Here is a 24572-nt window from a genome sequence, read left to right on the forward strand (position 1 = left end):
AACAAATAAATATTTAAGTCCTTTTTTACTATAAATCTCCACTTTCACTTTCTTTTTTTTGGCAATTCGCATTCTTTGTGCATATATCCACGGACTGGGCTGAGAAGAGAATTTATTGTTTAAAAAAAAAAAAAAAAGACAAATACTGATCTGTTTCTCTACTATCCCTTTAACATATATATAAAAAGAAAAGAATGGTAGTGTTTTATAGCCTTACACTTTTGCTACCCTTTGCTCCTACTTATTTACTAATTCTTTATATAATTATTTCCCATCTGAAATGTCCTTTCAACAGTGTGCCTGTAGAATAATAAATTTCATTGTCAGCAAGCACTGCTATTTTTGTTATTGTTTTAACAAATACAACTTTGATTTAATCTTTTCCTCAGCCCCACTATATAACCCTAACTCTTCTGACCAATTAATTTTATATTTATCCACATATTAATCATCACTTTCATCATATTAATTCCAAAGGCATCTAAAATGAAGAATTTGGCTATGTAACTTCTGTGTCCTTTAGTATTGTTGTTTGAAATTGATTGATGGTTTGAGAAATGTATTCAATGTGTAAGCTCTTCCTCATTCATGGTATTATAAATACTGAATTTCTGATGTGTGACTTCAAATGAACAGTCAACTCCTATTTGTACTGGGACTGAAAGAGACCAAATATGGTTTTAATGTGTTTATAATACACCATTGATAACAACCAGACAAAGCCTGATGTATTTTTTTTTATTGAATAAAAACTAAAAGATTAAAAGAGCACCTTAAATGCCTTCTTTTCTTTATATTTAAATTGGAAAAATAACAGTTTACATGATACATGTACCATCTTTATAATATTTCATGGACTCCATCTGCTGTGTCATGGTTATAACTTCGTGGAATCCGGTGCTCAGGCCAGACATGTGCTGGAAGTATGCCTCTTTTTCCAACTGAATAGACAGGTTATTAACACCAGCATCCTTCAACACAGCTGACACCTGAGAAGAATTAAAGCACAAGCATTGCAGATTGCTCAGTAAAGTTCGTATTTAACAATAAAATAAATCAACTAAAATTACGCAAAATATCTGATATAAGAAAATGAGTTTAATTCTTGTAAATTTGTAAATGGGTCTTGATAAAGATGCAGAAGCAGCATTCATACCTGCTGAATAATTCGCTGTTCCACTACATCAGACATTAGTTGCAGATGAATTGTTCCAGCAAGGACATTTGCAGAATGTCTCCAGAAGTGAGGGTCACGGTATGACAAAACTCCTTCTATTTTCTGAATCTAAGACAAATGCAAAGAAAGCATTAAATAGTGTGCCTAAAACATGTTTCTAAAAGCACTTATTCCATGGCACATCATTCTGCAATCACTTCTTTTCATATAACGACCGCTAAACTGTATAATTGAACGTTGTCCCAGGCAATAAACTTCCTACAAATAAACCCCTTCAGAAACCTGACACTGTACATTATCCTTTGCATAATAATGCTGAGAGAAATGAATAAAATCATTAGCAATCCAAAGAGATATTCCAAGATTTTTGTCGTCATACCTTTTCAAGTGCAAAATTAAGCTCTTTCTCGTGTTCAGGAGGTGTTCTCAGTAGAAGAACCTCACAGGCATCCTTTATCAAAGGAATGACACTGAGAAAAATCAGTGTGGAGATGAAGAGAGAACAAATGGGGTCTGAGATCAGCCATCCGAATTGTCTAATGAGAATAGTTGATATAATCACACCAACACTGCCCAGCGTGTCAGCCAGCACATGTAGAAACACTCCTGTAAATAGGAAAGGGAAATGATAAGTAAACAAATGACAACAGTACACATTCCCAAATGATCCAAACACTGGAAATGCACTGAAAAGGAAAACAATTTAGACAAAAAAGGTCTATCTAATAAAAGTTTTAAATAATTTCTTCCCCTTGAAATACAAAAATATGTATTTATTTTTAGTTAATAATTACAGGTGCATCTCAATAAATTAGAATGTCGTGGAAAAGTTCATTTATTTCAGTAATTCAACTCAAATTGTGAAACTCGTGTATTAAATAAATTCAATGCACACAGACTGAAGTAGTTTAAGTCTTTTTGGTTCTTTTAATTGTGATGATTTTGGCTCACATTTAACAAAAACCCACCAATTCACTATCTCAAAAAATTAGAATACATCATAAGACCAATAAAAAAAACATTTTTAGTGAATTGTTGGCCTTCTGGAAAGTATGTTCATTTACTGTATATGTACTCAATACTTGGTAGGGGCCCCTTTTGCTTTAATTACTGCCTCAATTCGGCGTGGCATGGAGGTGATCAGTTTGTGGCACTGCTGAGGTGGTATGGAAGCCCAGGTTTCTTTGACAGGGCCTTCAGCTCATCTGCATTTTTTGGTCTCTTGTTTCTCATTTTCCTCTTGACAATACCCCATAGATTCTCTATGGGGTTCAGATCTGGTGAGTTTGCTGGCCAGTCAAGCACACCAACACCATGGTCATTTAACCAACTTTTGGTGCTTTTGGCAGTGTGGGCAGGTGCCAAATCCTGCTGGAAAATGAAATCAGCATCTTTAAAAAGCTGGTCAGCAGAAGGAAGCATGAAGTGCTCCAAAATTTCTTGGTAAACGGGTGCAGTGACTTTGGTTTTCAAAAAACACAATGGACCAACACCAGCAGATGACATTGCACCCCAAATCATCACAGACTGTGGAAACTTAACACTGGACTTCAAGCAACTTGGGCTATGAGCTTCTCCACCCTTCCTCCAGACTCTAGGACCTTGGTTTCCAAATGAAATACAAAACTTGCTCTCATCTGAAAAAAGGACTTTGGACCACTGGGCAACAGTCCAGTTCTTCTCCTTAGCCCAGGTAAGACGCCTCTGACGTTGTCTGTGGTTCAGGAGTGGCTTAACAAGAGGAATACGACAACTGTAGCCAAATTCCTTGACACGTCTGTGTGTGGTGGCTCTTGATGCCTTGACCCCAGTCTCAGTCCATTCCTTGTGAAGTTCACCCAAATTCTTGAATCGATTTTGCTTGACAATCATAAGGCTGCAGTTCTCTCGGTTGGTTGTGCATCTTTTTCTTCCACACTTTTTCCTTCCACTCAACTTTCTGTTAACATGCTTGGATACAGCACTCTGTGAACAGCCAGCTTCTTTGGCAATGAATGTTTGTGGCTTACCCTCCTTGAGAAGGATGTCAATGATTGTCTTCTGGACAACTGTCAGATCAGCAGATTGTGTAGCCTAGTGAACCAAACTGAGAGACCATTTTGAAGGCTCAGGAAACCTTTGCAGGTGTTTTGAGTTGATTAGCTGATTGGCATGTCACCATATTCTAATTTTTTGAGATAGTGAATTGGTGGGTTTTTGTTAAATGTGAGCCAAAATCATCACAATTAAAAGAACCAAAGACTTAAACTACTTCAGTCTGTGTGCATTGAATTTATTTAATACACGAGTTTCACAATTTGAGTTGAATTACTGAAATAAATGAACTTTTCCACGACATTCTAATTTATTGAGATGCACCTGTATTTATGTACTCACAGAGCAATTTCTAGCTGGTGAAATATTTTAGAGCGGAGCATAACAAGAAAAAAACTATATTTACAATAGAAATGTCGGTAGCACTTTATAATAAGATTAGATTTGTTAACATTAGTAAATGCATTAGGTATCATGAAGTAACAATGAACAGTATATTTTTTTACAGTATTTATTCATCTTTGTTAATGTTAGTTAGTAAAAATACAATTGCTCAATATTAATTCAAAGTGCATTCATGTTAACAAATACAGCTTTTAATTCTAAAAATGCATTAGTATATGTTGAAATTGAATTTAACCAAAATTATCAAATGCTGTAAATGTATTGTTCATTGTTAGTTCAAGTTAACTAATGTTGTTAAGTAATGTTAACAAATGGAACCGTATTTTAAAGGAATCGTTCACCCAAAAATGAAAATTCTCTCATCATTTTCTCACCCTCACACCATCCCAAATGTGTATGACTTACTTTCTTCTGCAGAACACAAAGATTTTTAGAAGAATATTTCAGCTCTGTAGGTCCTCACAATGCCAAAGTGAATGGTGATCAGAACTCTGAAGGTCCAAATATCACATAAAGGCAGCATAAAAGTAATCCATACAACTTTAATGGTTTAATCCATGTCTTCTGAAGCGATATGATAGGTGTGGGTGAGAACGGACCAAAATATCCTTTTTCATTGTACATCTTGTCATTGCAGTTTCTGGGCACGATCATGATTTCAAACTCAATTACACTTCCTAGAGATTGACGCATGTGCAGAGCGCTAGATGGCGCTAGGAAGTGTAATCAAGCTTGAAATCATGATCGCCAAGGAAACTGCTGTCAAGATTTATAGTGCAAAACGAGTTACATTTTGGTCTGTTCTCACCCAAAATCGATTAGAATGCTTCAGAAGACATTGATTAAACCACTGGAGCTACTTTTATGATGCCTTAATGTGCTTTTTAGAGCTTCGGAGATCTGATCACATCAGAACTTGCATTGTATGGACCTACAGAGCTGAAATATTCTTCTAAAAACCTTCATTTGTGTTCTGCAGAAGAAAGTAAGTCATACACATCTTGGATAGCATGAAGGTGAGTAAATAATGACAAAGTATTTTAATTTTGGAGTGAACTAATTACTTTCTCAGGACATAGGAATTAAAAATACGATATGATCTTTTTTGGAATTATTGCAATGACACACAAGACTGGCATAGCACTAGCACATACAGGTGCATCTCAATAAATTAGAATGTCATGGAAAAGTTCATTTATTTCAGTAATTCAACTCAAATTGTGAAACTCATGTATTAAATAAATTCAGTGCACACAGACTGAAGTAGTTTAAGTCTTTGGTTCTTTTAATTGTGATGATTTTAGCTCACATTTAACAAAAACCCACCAATTCACTATCTCAAAAAATTAGAATATGGTGACATGCCAATCAGTTAATCAACTCAAAACACCTGCAAAGGTTTCCTGAGCCTTCAAAATGGTCTCTCAGTTTGGTTCACTAGGCTACACAATCATGGGGAAGACTGCTGATCTGACAGTTGTCCAGAAGACAACCATTGACACCCTTCACAAGGAGGGTAAGCCACAAACATTCATTGCCAAAGAAGCTGGCTGTTCACAGAGTGCTCTATCCAAGCATGTTAACAGAAAGTTGAGTGGAAGGAAAAAGTGTGGAAGAAAAGATGCACAACCAACCGAGAGAACCGCAGCCTTATGATTGTCAAGCAAAATCGATTCAAGAATTTGGGTGAACTTCACAAGGAATGGACTGAGGCTGGGGTCAAGGCATCAAGAGCCACCACACACAGACATGTCAAGGAATTTGGCTACAGTTGTCGTATTCCTCTTGTTAAGCCACTCCTGAACCACAGACAACGTCAAAGGCGTCTTACCTGGGCTAAGGAGAAGAAGAACTGGACTGTTGCCCAGTGTTCCAAAGTCCTCTTTTCAGATGAGAGCAAGTTTTCTATTTCATTTGGAAACCAAGGTCCTAGAGTCTGGAGGAAGGGTGGAGAAGCTCATAGCCCCAAGTTGCTTGAAGTCCAGTGTTAAGTTTCCACAGTCTGTGATGATTTGGGGTGCAATGTCATTGCTGGTGTAGGTCCATTGTGTTTTTTGAAAACCAAAGTCACTGCACCCGTTTACCAAGACATTTTGGAGCACGTCATGCTTCCTTCTGCTGACCAGCTTTTTAAAGATGCTGATTTCATTTTCCAGCAGGATTTGGCACCTGCCCACACTGCCAAAAGCACCAAAAGTTGGTTAAATGACCATGGTGTTGGTGTGCTTGACTGGCCAGCAAACTCACCAGATCTGAACCCCATAGAGAATCTATGGGGTATTGTCAAGAGGAAAAAAAAGAGAAACAAGAGACCAAAAAATGCAGATGAGCTGAAGGCCACTGTCAAAGAAATCTGGGCTTCCATACCACCTCAGCAGTGCCACAAACTGATCACCTCCATGCCATGCCAAATTGAGGCAGTAATTAAAGCAAAAGGAGCCCCTACCAAGTACTGAGTACATATACAGTAAATGAACATACTTTCCAGAAGGCCAACAATTCACTAAAAATGTTTTTTTTATTGGTCTTATGATGTATTCTAATTTTTTGAGATAGTGAATTGGTGGGTTTTTGTTAAATGTGAGCCAAAATCATCACAATTAAAAGAACCAAAGACTTAAACTACTTCAGTCTGTGTGCATTGAATTTATTTAATACACGAGTTTCACAATTTGAGTTGAATTACTGAAATAAATGAACTTTTCCACGACATTCTAATTTATTGAGATGCACCTGTATCTATATGTGTGCAGATTTTGTTAATTTGACCATGATTTTGTCATGAATACTTGGACAGACAGATGAAGACTAGCTACAGATCGACTACAGATCGATTATAACTGTGCATGTAAACATACTAACTGACACGACTATTAAATTTGTACCCGTACACCTCGCATATTAGCATTCATTCCTCCTCCAGCAGATCCATGGGAATGTCCGTGTCCATGAGAGTGTACATGTCCTCCATGTTCTGCACTACCGTGTCCATGTCCATGGTGCGAGTGGCCGTGGTCATGTCCAGAGCAGCTACTTTTGGAGGCCCCGTGAGAGTGGGCATGACTAAAGGCACAGATGCCCACCAGATTGACAAGGAGCCCGCCAACCGACACCGGCTACATGTTACAGACAAACAAAACCAAATGAGCAATCGTTTGTCAGTACAGACCAGAAGGATGTGCATGTTCTTAAAGTTAGAGCCACATACCGTTAGCATGTCTGTGTTGATGTTTGGAGGATCGATAAGCCTGGTGACAGACTCCGTAAACAAAAAAAAAAAGCTATGACCAAGAGAAACAGGCCATTGATTAAGCCAGAGAGGACTTCAACACGACCATACCTAAAATGAGAAGCCATAATGCTATTACGTGCGCTAACATTGACAAAAAAAAAAAAAAAAAAACCCACACTAATCCATCATGTCCCATAATTTCAATCTGATCAGTATTCAACTATACAAAAGATCTATATAAAACATCACACAGTAAAAATTTAATTTTTAAATGTCTGATGAGGATATGGTGACATCATCTAAATTTTAGGTTATGAACAGATTAAAGAGATAGTTCACCTAAAAATGAAAATTCTCTCATCATTTACTCACACTCTTGTCATCTCCGATTTCTTCTGCTGAACACAAACAAAGATTTTTAGAATATTTTAGCTCTGTAGGTCCATACAATGCAAGTGAATGGTGACCTGAACTTTGAAGCTCCAAAAAGCACATAAAGGCAGCATAGAAGTAATCTATTTGACTGTGGTGGGTTAAACAATGTCTTCTGAAGCGATCCAATCGGTTTTGGATGAGAACAGCTTGATTACACTTCTTAGCACCATTTAGCACTCTGCACATGCATCGAGAACTAGGAAGCGTAATCGAGCTTGAAATCATGATTGTGCCTAGATACTGCAATGACAAGATGTACAGTGAAAAAAAAAGAGAAATTTATTTGGTCTGTTCTCATCCAAAACATATTAGATTGCTTCAAAAGACATGGATTTAAACACTGGAGTCATATGGATTACTTTTATGCTGCCTTTATGTGCTTTTTGGAGCTTCAAAGTTCTGATCACCATTCACTTGCATTGTGAGGACCTACAGAGCTGAGATATTCTTCTAAAAATCTTAATTTGTGTTGTGCAGAAGACAGAAAGTCATACATATCTGGGATGGCATGAGGGTGAGTAAATGATGAGAGGATTTTCATTTTTGGGTGAACTATCCCTTTAAACACTGCTCTTGAGTCTTGTGTCATTGCTCTCTACACTAAAGTCTCTTTTACTCATTGTTATTGTACATATTTGGAGGATCAGTGAGGCTTGTGGTGATTAACCCTTTATTTTCTGATCAGGGTGGAGTGGTTCTGCTGGTTCTAGCTCTGTGCCTGAAGGTGGCCTTCCGGAAGAAAGAAATTCATACACATCTGGGATGCCATGAGGGCGAGAAAATTATGGGAGAATTAAAATTTTTGTGTGAACTATCCCTTTAAATCAAAAAGCTCATTAAACTGAAAGGCGGATGTTCCTTTCCTACAGATGCAACATTGAGCACTGTGATTTCTTCCATTTATTTTCTGAGTGGTCTGTCTCCCCCTCCTTACACTTTCTCTACTTAAATCTATTACAGAAAGACCCTAATGATCTTGATAAAAGGAAATTGTTAAAAAAGTTTACATTTAAAATCCAAAAGTCTTCTTTCCTTAATCTAGGTTTGTTTCTTTATTCACTTTTAACACCATGTCAGCAACAAGGCTATTCACATGGCAAGCACAGGGTAAACAATAAATATATATACAATTTACAAAGCTATATAAGTCATTTGAGATTAATACAAGATAAAAATTCTAAAATACATTCAGGTGATACTTTTCTAAATGTTTCCATTAAGTATGTCTCTGAATAAAATCGTTGTCTGATAGTTTTAAAGGCGTTACAGTTCAGTAGAATGTGTTTGGTAGTCAAAGGGGTTTGACAGGGAAGGCATAATGGAGGATCTTCACCAATCAGCAAAAACCCCTGTGCGAGTCTTGAATGACCCAGACAGCACCTAGTGAAAATGACTTGATCATGCCTAGACTTGAAGTTTGAAGAGTTTATTTGAAGGTTTATTTCATATAGATTATTATTGTTGCGTTGATCACATTCCGTCTGCCACTTGTTAGAGATAATTGTGCTTATTAATGACCTAAGTTTGGAGGGTGGCATTTGACATTCAGAGATTTCCAGGTTGAGGGCCTCCTTAGCGGCCATGTCCGCTCTCTTGTTGCCAGCCAGACGAATATGTCCTGGGACCCAGCAGAAGAGGGTCCTTAATCTAGGTTAAGAACTATATTTTCCATAGCGATTCTGAAAACATTAATTAATGTAAAAATAAACTCAATATTTGCAAGGGAAAAGTGTCTAAATAGCTCATTTAAACAACAATTTAAGTGTTATCTTACCCATAGGAATATATCCTGGTTGCTTTCCATCTGGTCATGAGGGCAGCAAACAGCCCCATCACCAGAGCTGAGCAGTCAAACAGCATGTGGAAGCCATCAGAGATCAGCCCCAGACTGTTGGTCCACACACCATAGAAGAGCTCCACAAATGTAAACGCCTGCACCGAGATCAACAAGACTATTAAAATACTGCAAGTGATGGATAAAACTAGGTATATTAATGACTGTTCAAGATTGGAGATGACTGCAGTTTCCACTAAATGTTCCAATTGTATTTTATTGTCAATACTCTGAATATATACAACCCCAATTCCAAAAAAGTTGGGACAGTATGAAAATTGCTAATAAAAACAAAAAGGAGTGATTTGTAAATTATATTCATCCTTTGCTATATTGAAAGTACCACAACTACACATTATATGATGTTTTACCTTGTGAATTTCATTTTTTTTTTTTTTTTAAATGTACAGTAATTTCAAATCAGATGATTGCAACACACTCCAAAAAAGTTGGGACAGTCGAGTGTTTACCACTGTGAAACATCACCATTTCTTCTAATAATACTTATTAAGCATTTGGGCACTGAAGACACAAGTTCGTTAAGTTTAGAAAGAGGAATTTTCCCCCATTCATCCATTATGTAGGTCTTTAGCTGCACAATTGTACAGGGTCTTCGTTGCCATATGGTGTGCTTCATAATGCGCCACACACTCTCAATTGGAGATGGTCAGGACTGCAGACAGGCCAGTCTAGCACCCACACTCTCTGCTTACACAGCCATGCACTTGAACAGTATGTAGTTTGAAGCTGTTCTGCTGGAAAATGCAGGGATGTCCCTAGAAAAGACGGTGCTGGATGGCAGTATATGTTGCTCCAAAAGTTTAACATATCTGTCTGCATTCATGGTATTCTCACTGATGTGCGAGTTACCCATGCCATGGGCACTGACACACCCCTGGCCCATACAGACACTGGCTTTTGGACCTGACACTAATAACAGCCTGGATGGTCCTTTTCCTCTTTGGCCCTGATAACACAACAGCTTTGTTTTTCAAAAACTATTTGAAATGTGGACTCTTCAGACCAAAAAAAACACAGTTCCACTGTTCTACCTTCCATCCAAGATGAGACCGAGCCGAGTGAAGTCGGCAGCGCTTCTGGACAGTGTTGATGTATGGCTTCTGCTTTGCACAGTAAAGTATTAACTTGCATCTGTGGATGCAGTGGCAAGTGGTATTGACTAACAAAGGTTTACTTAAGTTATCCCAAGCCCATGTACATGATATCCATTACAGATGACTGACGTTTTTTTAAGACAGTGACATCTGAGGGATCAGAGATCACACACATTCAGAAATGGTTTTCGTCTGCCCTTTACGCACTGAGATTTGACCAGATTCCTTGAATCTTTTACCTATATTGTGCACTGTAGAGGGTGAAATATCCAAAATCCTTCCAAATTTGCCTTTGGGGAACATTGTTCTCAAAGTGCTGGATTATTTGCTGAAGAATCTGTTGGCAAATTGACAAGTCTTGAATGATCCTTGCTCTTGAAAGACTAGGCTGTTTTTGGAGGCTCCTTATATACTACGACACGATCGCCTCACCTGTCTAACATCTCCGGTTTCACATCACCTTGTTATTTCAACTCGTCAAATTGTTATTAGTCTTAAATTGCCCGTCTCAACCTTTTAGAGCAAGTTGCAATCATCTGATTTGAAATGACTGTACATTTTCAAAAAAACAATACAATTCACAATCATATATCAAATCAAATCAAATCAAATCAATGTGTAGTTGTGGTGCTTTCAATATAGCAAAGAGTGAATATAATTTACAAATCACTCATTTTTGTTTTTATTAGCAATTTTCATAGTCACAACTTTTTCAGAATTAGGGTTGTAAAAATTTGACTCGTCCAATCAATTTAAATAAATCTTGAGGATTCATTTGATGAATTGATGATAAAAAATTCTTACCAATGAAAAGAAATAGACAATTTTGTTATCATTTACTTCTATGTTGTTCCAGCCGTGTATTATTTTCATACGTAGGTAAAACTAAATTTTTTATCTTGCGTAGAATATCTGTGCAGCTCAGTTCCATATAATGAAACTGAAAGTGGATGGTGATTTTTACTGCCAACTGCAGTCCAAAAAAGGACAAAAGATCCACATGAAAGTAGTCCACACTACTCTTGTACTATTTTCCAGGTTCTCTGAAGCCATACAATAGCTTTTGTGTGAGGAAATGTAAACATGTCCCAATCTTTCACATGACACTAGAGGACCAGTGGCATTTGGAGCAATTTTATGGTGCTTGTTTTGATCCTCTTTGGAGCTTGGAGGTATATACTGTATGACCATCCACTTTCACTGCATGGAAAAGAGCTGTTCGGACATTCTGCCGGTTTTACAGAAGAAAATAATACAGGATTTGGAATGACATGAGGATGAGTAAATGATGACAACATTTTCACTTTTAGGTTAATTATTCTTTAAATGTTCCAGCATAACAACTGAGAGTGGTATTCTATGCATAATAAAGACCAAAAACAGTGGAATAATAATCTCACAGCAGCGTAACATACCAGGTTGAGACAGAGGAAGTAGATGATCTGCCGTGAGTCATACTCCTCCAGGATCTGTTTGAGCGAGTCTTTGATGAACCGGGGCAGAGACTGGGACGTGTGCTGGAGCGCGTCTCACATGAAGTTATAAAGAGGAGTTCCTTCAGGGGAGTAACCCACCAATGTTCCCTTCTGACCCTTTGTTGATGGAGCTGACAGCACGGTATCGGCTAAAAAACATTTGGATTTGAAAGATCAAAATAATCAAAAGCATGCAAATTGTACTAACTTCAATGAGACTTAATTCCTCTTACACATTTATTGACTTTTTACACTTTTTAAAGCATCTAGTCTGATCTACAGTGCATATTGCTTATTGTCAGGTCTTGACGAGGGGGAATACACAAAAATTTCAAAGATGTTTTAACTTAGCATTACCGCTGCTTTCTGAGTATATACTGTATGTTCCCAGGGGCCAAAATTAATACTCACCAAGCCCCAAATGCAAGTAAACATTAGCTTTGGTGAGTAAATAAAGCGGTTGCTGGCCAGTTGGTTAAGTCAGTAGGAATTGCAAAATAATATATTGTTTTATTTCACTATGTAAAACATTCATCATTAACAAGATGAAAATGGCTTTTGAAAGAAAACCAATATCACAGCACACCTATGCAAAATAACAGACACATTAATTAACCAATGAAGTAATGAAACCCTCATGATACAAATATATTTCCATGTATTTATAAAGTTATGTGATTTTCTCCTTACCCTAATTTTATTATGAAGAGAAACTGTACAATGTGCACAACTTTGAGAAGATCATAGGAATCAAATATCCCAAAAGCTTTCAGCAGCTTAGTAAAGTACAGTAATATTATGTACCGGGTGAGTCTGGAAAAACAAAACACACTGTTAAAGCAGACAAGTAAAAACAGACCATAAAAACACTAAGATGTGCTGCTAACATCCATTAAAAAGTACAGTGGTATAAAAAAAATAGACCATGTTGTTTGGACACTGTGACAGTAATGCCATGTTTTTTTTCTGAAGTACCATTGTATACACATATGGTAAGAAAAACAGTACCAAGCATCAAAATATCATGGTAACACCACCTGATACTATCACTATACCACGGAACTGCCATAAAACTTGTAACAATGAAAGTTATCTCAATGGAAGTATTAGGTCAAGTCTTTCCCAAAAGGTATCTTTTTATTACCATGTTTTTTTTGTTTTTGTTTTTTTCGGACAGTATTATAATAATAGTTATGCCATGATATTCTAGCTTGGAGAACCTTGTAAATACAAAGGTACCACCGTCTGATTTAGCACCACAGTACTCTGGTCAGGTATTTAGGTTCATAATAAATGGATATGGTCTTACCTGGCATTTGGAGCCTCAACTCGCCCCAGTTTGCTACTGGAGATGACATTACTACTGTATTTCTCATCCATACTATTGCTGCTGCTGCTGCTGCTGCTGCTGCTGCTGCTGGTGTGTGTGTGTGTTTATGTTTCAGGTGTCTCAGTGTGTCTCTCTGAGAGCTCATCATTACAAATTAAATAAGCTCTGATGTGGCTCACTGGTGCTGCCGGGTTAAAGAGCTCAGCACGAAAATATCCGCACAGTTCAGGTTCCTGTGCAGCTGAAACTCAAAACACATATTGAAGGTAAACAATCAGTTTTTCTCTTGCTAACTGCCACATTATGGACTGGTAGCTGAAGTGACGTGACCATTTCCTCAAACATGGCTGCCATCAGTGCGGCTTTTCAAAATAAATGTCACCTTCTTCTTCTATGTTTCGAGGCGGTTGGATAAAAGTCACTCACATTACAAATTCTCGTATGTAATAAAATTGTAAAGTCAAGAATTATAAAAATAAGCTAAATTATTATTATTATTATTATCATTGATGATGATGATGATGAAGTAGGGTATTGAATTGATTGAATTGATAAGCTAAGCTAAATGTTATATGTTTTTGAATGAAATGATTATGATCTGTAAGTCTATGAACATCCGTTCATTCCTGATATGTGTTATTTTCTTTCAGTTTGCAGGATTTATATTAACTGATATAGAAAAACACACCAGCCAAAATTAAGGTGACCAGATTTCTCAAATGAAAAACGGAGACATTTCAAGTTCAGTGGTCAACAGGTCACTGAAATTTCATGTTACTTATTAAAAAAGGGGACAAATCGGACTTTATGTATTTTGACCATGGTGAATGTGCTGAACTATGCACTGTAAGAAATTATTTTGGTTTAACTTAAAAAAGTAAGTAACCTGGTTGCCTTAAAATTTTGAGTTCATTTAAAATAAAATTTGATAATAAAATAGATAAATAAATAAATAAATCATTTGAATAAAAAGGTATAGTAAATAACAGTTAGTGTAATTATATATATATATACAGGGTTGGGGAGTAACAAAATACATGTAATGGGATTACGTATTTAAAATACAAAATATAAGTAACTGTATTCCACTACAGTTACAATTTAAATCATTGGTATTTAGAATACAGTTACATTCAAAAAGTATTTTGATTACTGAAGAGATTACTTTGTATTTTATTGTCATTTGATTCATTTAATATTTAGTCCTTTCAGATGGAAAACATTTATACATATAAATGATGCAATCCAAAGTGCATTTGAACAGCGGTGAAACACTTTCTTATGATGTGTTACATTCATAGAGCAGACAGAGAAGTAAGTTTGAAGTAAGTTTAGAGCAGAAGAAATAGAAATAAACCTTGTGTAAATTGTCAGCTTTACGCTAAGCTAAAATGCTATATCTAGCCATTTTACATGCACATGTTACCAGGCACAATCATATTTTTTATCAAGAAAATTCATGGTAGATCATTTCTTTTTTCTAGTAAGACCTTTGATATTAGGGCAAAAATCGTATTCTTGATAATAATTTTTGTATTGTTTTCCTGTAAAAATGTCTAAAAATCACTACCAGTGCTGAAGAAGTAATCCAAAGTATTTAGAATATGTTACTGACCTTGAGTAATCTAACGAAATACGTTACAAATTACATTTTACAGCATGTATTCTGTAATCTGTGGAGGAATACATTTCAAAAGTAAACCTCCCAACCCTGTATGTGTGTGTGTGTGTGTGTATATATATATATATTTATTATTATTATTATTATTATTTTTTATTTTATTTTACATTATACCAGTGCATTGCCATTGTGCCATTAGTTTACTGAATAAAAACTCAAATTCTTATATTATCTGCACACATTAGTGAATCTAAGTTGATTTGGCCAAAAATACAGGTGCATCTCAATAAATTAGAATGTCGTGGAAAAGTTAATTTATTTCAGTAATTCAACTCAAATTGTGAAACTCGTGTATTAAATAAATTCAGTGCACACAGACTGAAGTAGTTTAAGTCTTTGGTTCTTTTAATTGCGATGATTTTGGCTCACATTTAACAAAAACCCACCAATTCACTATCTCAAAAAATTAGAATACATCATAAGACCAATAAAAAAAATGTTTTTAGTGAATTGTTGGCCTTCTGGAAAGTATGTTCATTTACTGTATATGTACCCAATACTTGGTAGGGGCTCCTTTTGCTTTAATTACTGCCTCAATTCGGCGTGGCATGGAGGTGATCAGTTTGTGGCACTGCTGAGGTGGTATGGAAGCCCAGGTTTCTTTGACAGTGGCCTTCAGCTCATCTGCATTTTTTGGTCTCTTGTTTCTCATTTTCCTCTTGACAATACCCCATAGATTCTCTATGGGGTTCAGGTCTGGTGAGTTTGCTGGCCAGTCAAGCACACCAACACCATGGTCATTTAACCAACTTTTGGTGCTTTTGGCAGTGTGGGCAGGTGCCAAATCCTGCTGGAAAATGAAATCAGCATCTTTAAAAAGCTGGTCAGCAGAAGGAAGCATGAAGTGCTCCAAAATTTCTTGGTAAACGGGTGCAGTGACTTTGGTTTTCAAAAAACACAATGGACCAACACCAGCAGATGACATTGCACCCCAAATCATCACAGACTGTGGAAACTTAACACTGGACTTCAAGCAACTTGGGCTATGAGCTTCTCCACCCTTCCTCCAGACTCTGGGACCTTGGTTTCCAAATGAAATACAAAACTTGCTCTCATCTGAAAAGAGGACTTTGGACCACTGGGCAACAGTCCAGTTCTTCTTCTCCTTAGCCCAGGTAAGACGCCTCTGACGTTGTCTGTGGTTCAGGAGTGGCTTAACAAGAGGAATACGACAACTGTAGCCAAATTTCTTGACACATCTGTGTGTGGTGGCTCTTGATGCCTTAACCCCAGCCTCAGTCCATTCCTTGTGAAGTTCACCCAAATTCTTGAATCGATTTTGCTTGACAATCCTCATAAGGCTGCGGTTCTCTCGGTTGGTTGTGCATCTTTTTCTTCCACACTTTTTCCTTCCACTCAACTTTCTGTTAACATGCTTGGATACAGCACTCTGTGAACAGCCAGCTTCTTTGGCAATGAATGTTTGTGGCTTACCCTCCTTGTGAAGGGTGTCAATGATTGTCTTCTGGACAACTGTCAGATCAGCAGTCTTCCCCATGATTGTGTAGCCTAGTGAACCAAACTGAGAGACCATTTTGAAAGCTCAGGAAATCTTTGCAGGTGTTTTGAGTTGATTAGCTGATTGGCATGTCACCATATTCTAATTTTTTGAGATAGTGAATTGGTGGGTTTTTGTTAAATGTGAGCCAAAATCATCACAATTAAAAGAACCAAAGACTTAAACTACTTCAGTCTGTGTGCACTGAATTTATTTAATACACGAGTTTCACAATTTGAGTTGAATTACTGAAATAAATGAACTTTTCCACGACATTCTAATTTATTGAGATGCACCTGTATAAAGTGAACAAATCATGGAAATATTTTTTACGGTGTGGTGTATCATGCTCTATTGAATACTGTAGCCTTTGTCTCAGTAAAATTCAAACATGGAGGTAAAGTTGATCATTTTAGTGGTCTAATAATACTAATTATTATTAATATAATACTATTTTTCCTAACTGTTTGTGTACTCATATGGACCTATTTTTCTTAATTTCCACCTTTTATTTTGATCAAGTCTTATGGATTATGGTGCTCCGTTTCAGTCACTTGTTTCCCTGCAAGGCGTGATGTAATCTATGCTGTGATATACTGACTAACTGTACATTTCTTTGCAGATATTTTATTATACAGTTTTATTTATTTTTTCCATGTTATTAATGTCATATTCTTCTTTGAAATTTATTTTGGGTATATGTTAAAACAACAAATGAGTAAATATGTGAGATTGCGCTTTCTTTAGTCAGTGTATGATAGTGCGGGAGGGAGAGGGGATTGTGGGCCGATAGTGCTGATATACACAACACACACTGATTAAAGACACAATTATTGATTTTATTTGTTCATCTGCGGGAATTAATTTTACTACTTTTCACCAGCATGTTATAGTTTGTGCGATCTGTGCAGGAATTCCCACATTTTAAAGGCCAAACTTTCAATACAATCCGGCGCTGAATTCAGAACCTGTTATAAAATACATAACAATATAACTTTATAACATAAATAGATAGTATGTGTCTTACCTTGAAGCTTATAACTTGATGATAATTCTCTGCAGTTGCCTGTCCCAGTTGAAGCTGCTATAGCGAGCAGCCCCCTCTGTTGGTCAAAATAAACAGCACACATTAGACTTTGCTGTTTGGGCTTACTTGCCATATAATATCAATTCACTGTGCAGGCTGTTTTGAATGCTCTGGAAAAACGGGGACATTTCCAGGGACAGCTCCAATCAGGGACAGACCACCAAAAACTGGGACTGTCCCCGGAAAAAAGGAACGTCTGGTCACCCTAGTCAAAACTATTTCAGTTTATGGACATTTTTAACAAATAACAAAGACACTATTAAAGATAAATCACATGATGTAAATTAGCTTTTGACCAATATTTTATTTCCAATAACATATGCTGATACTGGTATCTAGATAGCAGGGTAGCAGATGGAAGTAATGCTATAAAGTAGGCTAATGGATGTAAAGTGTTAGCAAATGAAAAGTGCACACAATTGTTGAAATTAAGTTAATTATATTTTACACAATATTTACTCAAAATTCACTCACAAATATCTGAAATCAGTAAATCTGCATTATCCATTTACAAGACTGTCAGTTTATTTTAGTCCTGGAACACTATCATCAGCCAATGCTGATAATCTCAAAATGGCCAGATATTCACAGATTAATCAGGCTGGCTGATATATAATTCTGTCACTATTGTAAATCATTGAATACTCTTTAGTAATTTCACATATACATAGATTGTATTTTCTCTCATAGCATATTATAGTAGTTATGCATGGAAAACAAATCCAAAATTGTTCAAATCCAAGGTCTAAGAACAGGCATGTTTCTGATCAAGTACCATATGTTGTCATCCCTCTGTCTGATGCTGTACCAGATCATGACTCAGTGGGAAAAAAGATCCTGGTTGAGTGGGCATTACATGGCAGCAAGTGCAGCACTAAATTTCACCCAAAGTGATTACATATGATACATTTTCAAAAAAGTTTTTGAAAGCTTTAGAAGTTTTTTTTATTTTTTTATTTTTTATGTGGCTGTCCAGTATTTATTTTTATGCTGCTGTGTAACATTTAGATTCCTTTGAATTTAAACTTACAGAAGAAAACTATTCAGTAATATTGTTCAAGTATTAAATACATATTAAGCAATGTTATTATTCCTTTGAGATGTGCTCTTATTTGAAATACAATGGGAAATATTTTTATTGCCACTGTTTCTTGTATTAAATTCAATAGTTTGTTAAGAGGAATATGTTTGATGTAATTAGGTATATACCAGGTAGATTTGAAGTAAAAATGAAATTAGGGAGTGATAATAATTTTTTTTTTAAATATGTTATATTAAAGAAAATATATAATTTATTTTAGGTTATGTATAATATATTATAATGTATTTATTATTATAATTATCGTTTATATTTATAATTTGTATGCAATAATTATATTATTTTCAATTTATTTTAAAACCTATTTTATTTATTTATTTATTTATTACTATATAGTTATTTCTTCACAGCTTTTTAAAATAATCTAATGATTTTCAAAACAAAAGCACTAGATGGCAGTAGGACCCTTATTCTATTTTTGCTGCACGCAACAGGATTTAAAACCCACTAGCCACGTTTCATTGTATGAACTACATATATGTGAGGCAAAATATCAAATTCGATTTATAATACAATATATAGTTTAGATTATAATACAAAGAATAGGGCCTATATACATACATTCTGACATCATGTTAACTTTTCTGTTAGTAATGTAAGAGACTGTAATAAGAACTTAGCTAAAAAAAGATCTTCATTTTTTGACAAATAAAAGTGCTGCATATTTTCTCAACTGACTAAGATGTTGAGCTAAATAATTGCCATTGAATAGGACATCATCAGAGGCTGTTGAATGCTACGCCATCATTACTTCATGCTTATGGTCCTGGTAAGCCCTGCTCTGCATTCTTGAATCATGTGCTCCCAGCCTTGTGTTTAAGATCGTTGCAAAATGACCACAGAATTGTATATGATTGCAGTGTAACCAGTTTCTCTGCTAGAAATTCAAGCAAAGGGACACTGGGTGGAGCAGCAATGACATCACCGAGTCAGCCAGCATTCTGCAAGAGAACCGAATCCAACATGCAAGGAACATACTCTAATTTGTCAAAGGAAATTAGCTGTTTTGGGGGAGAACAGCTATATTAAGTGTGCGGCAGGACTCTGCACAAAGTGTGACCATTCATTCTTCACACACATTAGCTGTATTTGGCAAGCACTGCTGCTCTTAGTGCCAAAATGGAAATGGAAAGGAGGGAAAAAGAAGCAGGCAGTGGTTGAAAATGCAGTAATTAAGGTTTTCTTCCTCCCTTTTCCCCACTACTCTGGACTTTTTTATTTGACTTTTGGCCACTTTGAACAAACTGTTCAAGGAATGAGGGAAGGGCTTTGAAAACTGGAACCTGCAAGACAGAGCAACTGTATCAACACATCTCTCCTGCTAAGAACAACACAGAACACACGACACTCAACGATGTTTGCATTCTCTGGCTATGCAAACATTTTCCAGTGTACCAGTCTTGCAGAGATCAAACCATAAAAATAAAAATAAAAACATGCTGGTTTTGATTCGATAGAGAAGTAGTTTATTAGTGGTGTTGGCTAAGGCAAGCATCATTATTGTTCATACAATGCAATGGGTTATGGATTTGCACAAACTCCTAACCATAGGTAATAAACATATTTCCTTAGTAGCAACCACCCAGAACACTCTAGTAACTGCATAGCAACTCGCTACAAAACCACTCAGAAAACCATAGCAACTGAATAGCAGCACACTGCAACCACCCACAACAGTATAGCAATGACCTAGCAACCATTTAGAACACCCTAGCAACAGCATGTGCACTAAAAACCACTCAGAACATCTTAGCAACCACACGGCAATGGCCTGACAACTACCCTCAGCACCCAAGGAATGTCCTAGCAACCAACCAGAACACCCTAGCAATCACATAGCAGCACCCAAGCAATCACCCAGAACACTCTAGCGACTGCATACCACTCCAGAAATCATCGTAACTGCATAGTAGTGCGCTGTAAACCACCAAAACAGCTTAGCAACACCCTAGCCAACACCAGAGATTATTTAGCAGAGATGGGCCACTTCTATTTAAATGAATGGGAGAAATTGGAACACCCAACCAAGGAGCTCTAGCGCCCAACCGTCAATGGATGTAGAAAGAAAGTCCCACCATACAGGTAAAAGTGTCACGGCTCCGGTGAGTTTGCTGGTTTGTTTTGTTATTTTCTCTCCCTCATGTCTCGCAGGTGCGGCCGGCATTCATGATCAGCGTTTCCATGGGAACATTGATTGTTCCCTGGGGAACGCTGACCATGCCACTGATTAGCGTGCCAAGCAACACCTGTTCTCCTCTAATTCACTCACTTCTTAAACTCATCATGTTCTCAGTATCTTTGCTAGATTGTTGTTTGGTGTGCAGTAACTAACCTCACTCTCCCTGCCTAGTTGGTCCTGTCTCGTGTATCTGTTGGTTGCCCACGTGTCAGCTGTGTGATTGCCTTCCAGTTCGCTGCGTGTCAGCTGGGTTTCCATGAAGGATACCTCATCTTTGCCCACGTGTCGGGAGCTAGATCGACCTGCCCTGCTGGGCGTCGTTCTGCACCTTACTAATCTTCTACGGAGGATTCTACAAATCTATTCCTGACTTCCACAACTGACTTCACAGATTGTCCCTGGCGCAGCCACAGCATGCACACTTCTCTGTAATCTCTCCCCGCTGCTGCAGCCGGTGCCTTGACATCCACAGTGACTGCTCTCATTTATTGTAAATAAATCCTTTGAACTGTTCCACTGCATTTGGGTCTGTTTGTCTCACTATCACTTGTTACAGAACAATCTAGCCAAGTATGGACGCAGGGGAGGAATCCACTCTTCGCTCTGCCCTCTCTCAGCAGGGAGCCTTGCTGGGACATCAGCAGGATCAAATCTCCGTGTCTAACTGGGCTCTGGAGATGATGGCTTTGCAGCTCGCCGAGCTCACCTCTGTCATACAGCAGCTCCGCCTATCTCCAGATGCTGGCCCCTCTCAGGAAGCATCCTTACCAGCTCTTGTGGTTTCCTTGGTTTCTGGACACTTTGAGGCCCGCATTCCCCCTCCAGCCCCGTATTCAGGTGAGGCTGAATCCTGTTGTGCATTCCTTTTGCAATGTTCCCTGTCCTTCACGTTACAGCCCTCTACTTTCGCGTCGGATACAATGAAGGTGGCTTGTGTAGTCACGCTCCTCACTGGAAGGGCTGGCGAATGGGGCACTGCCAAGTGGGACAGCAGACATCCCTGCTGCACCTCCTATCACATCTTTTCCACGGAGCTCTGCCAAGTGTTTGATTGCTCGGCTCAAGGTTGGGAGGCGGCAAGGGTCTTATCTGGACTGTCTTAAAGAGATCGACGAGTCTCAGATTATGCGATTGAATTTTGCACCCTGGCTGCTTCTTGTGAGTGGAATGAACATGCCATGTGGGATCGATTTCTGCATGGGCTTTCCAATGACATCCTGGAAGAGATTTACTCTTTGGATTTGCCACCGTGCTTCGATGACTTGGTGGATCTGGCTATCCGATTCGATCAACGCCTAACCCTACGCCGTTGCCACCGTCGATTCCCTTTCCACTAACCCGGGCGGCTGATCCTCCTACTCGGTCTGCTTCTTCAGCCAACTCAACAGTATCACAGCCCGACACTGAGCCAATGCAAGACGGAAGAAACCAAATCACACGTAGGGAGAAACAGCGACATTTTGTTAATGGACTATGTTTTCATTGTGCTCGTACTGATCATCTCTCTGCTTCCTGTCCAGTAAAAGACACCGCTCGTCAGTAGGAAAGGGGTTACTGGCAAGCACAACACCACTGGACAAAACCCCTGGACTTCAGACACTTCTCCCTGCCTGGCTGCAGTATGGATCTACCTGTCACACGGATTCTGCCTTGGATTCCAGAGCTGAAGAGAACTTAATGGATTTTGACTTGGCTTCTAAATGGCGGCTTCCTATGTTCCAGTTGGATAAACCCATCACTGCCCACACCCTCAGTGGCACGCCGCTGTCCGTCATCACTCAAACCACAAAGCCAGTCACCTTCGTCTCTGGTAATCATAAGGAGCAGTTGTCCTTCTATCTGATCCAGTTTCCATCGGCACCGGTAGTGTTGGGGCATCCTTGGTTGGTAACACACAACTCACACATAGACTGGTCAGCCAACACTGTTCTTGCTTGGAGTCCTTATTGTGTGTCGCACTGTCTTAACTGCTGCTTCCCCTGTCCAGCTGGTTAGCTCCAGGTAGATCCTCCGCCACAACCCCGGAGGCAGCGATGAAGCCGCACCTCCTGCTCACCAAGATGGGTCCCCAGGATGATCCGGAGGCATTTGTGAGCCTTTTTGAGCAGTCAGCCACCGCCTCTGGCTGGCTGCGAACCAAATGGGCCCTCCACCTGCTGCCGCTGCTTTCTGGGGAGGCCCAGCTCGTGGTGCAGCAACTACCAGCTGAGGACTGCCTGGACTACATCAAGCTGAAGATAGCTGTCCTGCAACAGGTTGGCCGTAGCCCTGAACAACACCGTCAGCGATTCCGCTCCCTCACCTTGAGTGACGCCAGCCACCCGTTCACGTTTTCCCAGCGGCTCCATGATGCGTACCGAAGATGGACTCTGGCCTAGGAAGGGCGTGGCATGGAGGATGTTATCGACCTGATGGTGCTGGAGTAGCTAACCGTTTGCCTGCCCCGAGGAACCGCGGAATGTGTCCAGTGCCATTGCCCCATGTCGGTGGATGATGCCATCCAGCTGGCCGAAGCCCACATGGCGGCCTACCCGGAAGCCAGTGAGCAGCAGTCCAGATCTCTCTCTCTCCTCCCCCTCACTTATCCTACTCCTTTTGTCCCTCCCTCTCCTACCTCTCACCCTATACCCACTGTGGAAACGAGGAGTGGTTCCACCCAAATCGGCGCCCCGCCTTCACGGGCTGCACTATGCACCGGCCCCCTCCCCTTTGCCTGTCCGTCATCCTTCCCAGGCTGATGTCTCCTGGGAAGATGGGTTCAGCAGGGAAGCCTGGGCCGGTCTGTCAGAGTGGCGGGGGGCCGAGACGCTTCCAAGACTGCCGTCCAGCAATGGAGGTGGAGACATGGATTCAAGTCCTCGACATGCCACGGACTGCCCCCGATCGAGCAGGAATGTACAGGATACCGGTAAAAATTAAGGGCCATACATACCAAGCCCTGGTGGATTCTGGTTGCAATCAAACCTCGATTCACAACGGTTTGGTTCATGACGGGGCTTTGGGTACAAACCACAATGACCATCACTGAGGTGTGCATGGGGATATTCACAAATATCCAGTAGGGAACACCATCATTCAATTTTAGGGGTAAAACATAGAGTGGAGGCCGCAGTTAATTCCCACCTCACCCATCCACTGATTCTGGGAACAACTTGGCTGGGTTTTAAAAGGTTATTAAAAATTCTGTGTGTGGATGGGTCCTGCAAACCAAAATCTCGGTGTGTGATGTGTGACGCGATGGCTGGGGAGGCAGAGCCGGGTCGTCCACGTCTTCTCAGCGTCAGAGTGACGTGGGGGGGAATCCTCCGGCATTCCCGCCCTTAGGGAGTTCCCGGAGGGGGATTTCCCTCTAGAGCAGTCACGTGATGAAACCCTTAGGCATGCCATTGACCAAGTGAGAGTAATCTATAGCCAGCAGCTCCAGCCTGATGTCGCCCTCACATATCTGTATTTTTCAGTTATTAACGACTGGTTATACTGAGTGATGCAAGACACCCAGACCCACGAAAACACAACCCAGTTATTAATCCAGAGGAGCCGTCGGGAAACACTTTTCCAGGCAGCTCACCATAATCCTATGGTAGGTCACTTAGGACAAGAAAGAACACTACACCGGTTAATGGCCTGCATTTATTGGCCGGGCATTCATGGGGATGTGCGCAGATGGTGTGCGGCATGCCGCGAATGTCACTTGGTGAATCCACCGGCCACTCCAAGAGCGCCATTGCGGCCATTACCGTTGATCGAGGCCCCCTTCGAAAGAATTGGTATGGACACACTCTGGGTCAGTTGTCACAACAAAATTTGCTCCAAGCTCAAAAGACACAAAACCAGCTCTATAATAGGGGTGCCCAACTACGAGAATTTTCACTGGGAGACAAAGTACTTGTATTACTCCCCACATCAAGCTCAAAATTACTCGCCAAGTGGCAAGGACTCTTTGAGGTTACACAGCGAGTCGGGGATCTCGATTATGAGGTTAAACGAATGG

At 39.2% G+C, this 24572-nt stretch overlaps 1 pseudogene; it reads right to left on the reverse strand.

Annotated features, from left to right (window-relative positions):
* Positions 1-655: 655 nt before the first annotated feature.
* On the reverse strand, positions 656-13065 carry LOC127436979 (zinc transporter 5-like; annotated as a pseudogene).
* Between the last annotated feature and the right edge of the window lie 11507 nt (positions 13066-24572).

This window comes from Myxocyprinus asiaticus, chromosome 4, assembly GCF_019703515.2.
Source record: "Myxocyprinus asiaticus isolate MX2 ecotype Aquarium Trade chromosome 4, UBuf_Myxa_2, whole genome shotgun sequence".
In the NCBI taxonomy this organism is placed as follows: Eukaryota; Metazoa; Chordata; class Actinopteri; order Cypriniformes; family Catostomidae; genus Myxocyprinus; species Myxocyprinus asiaticus.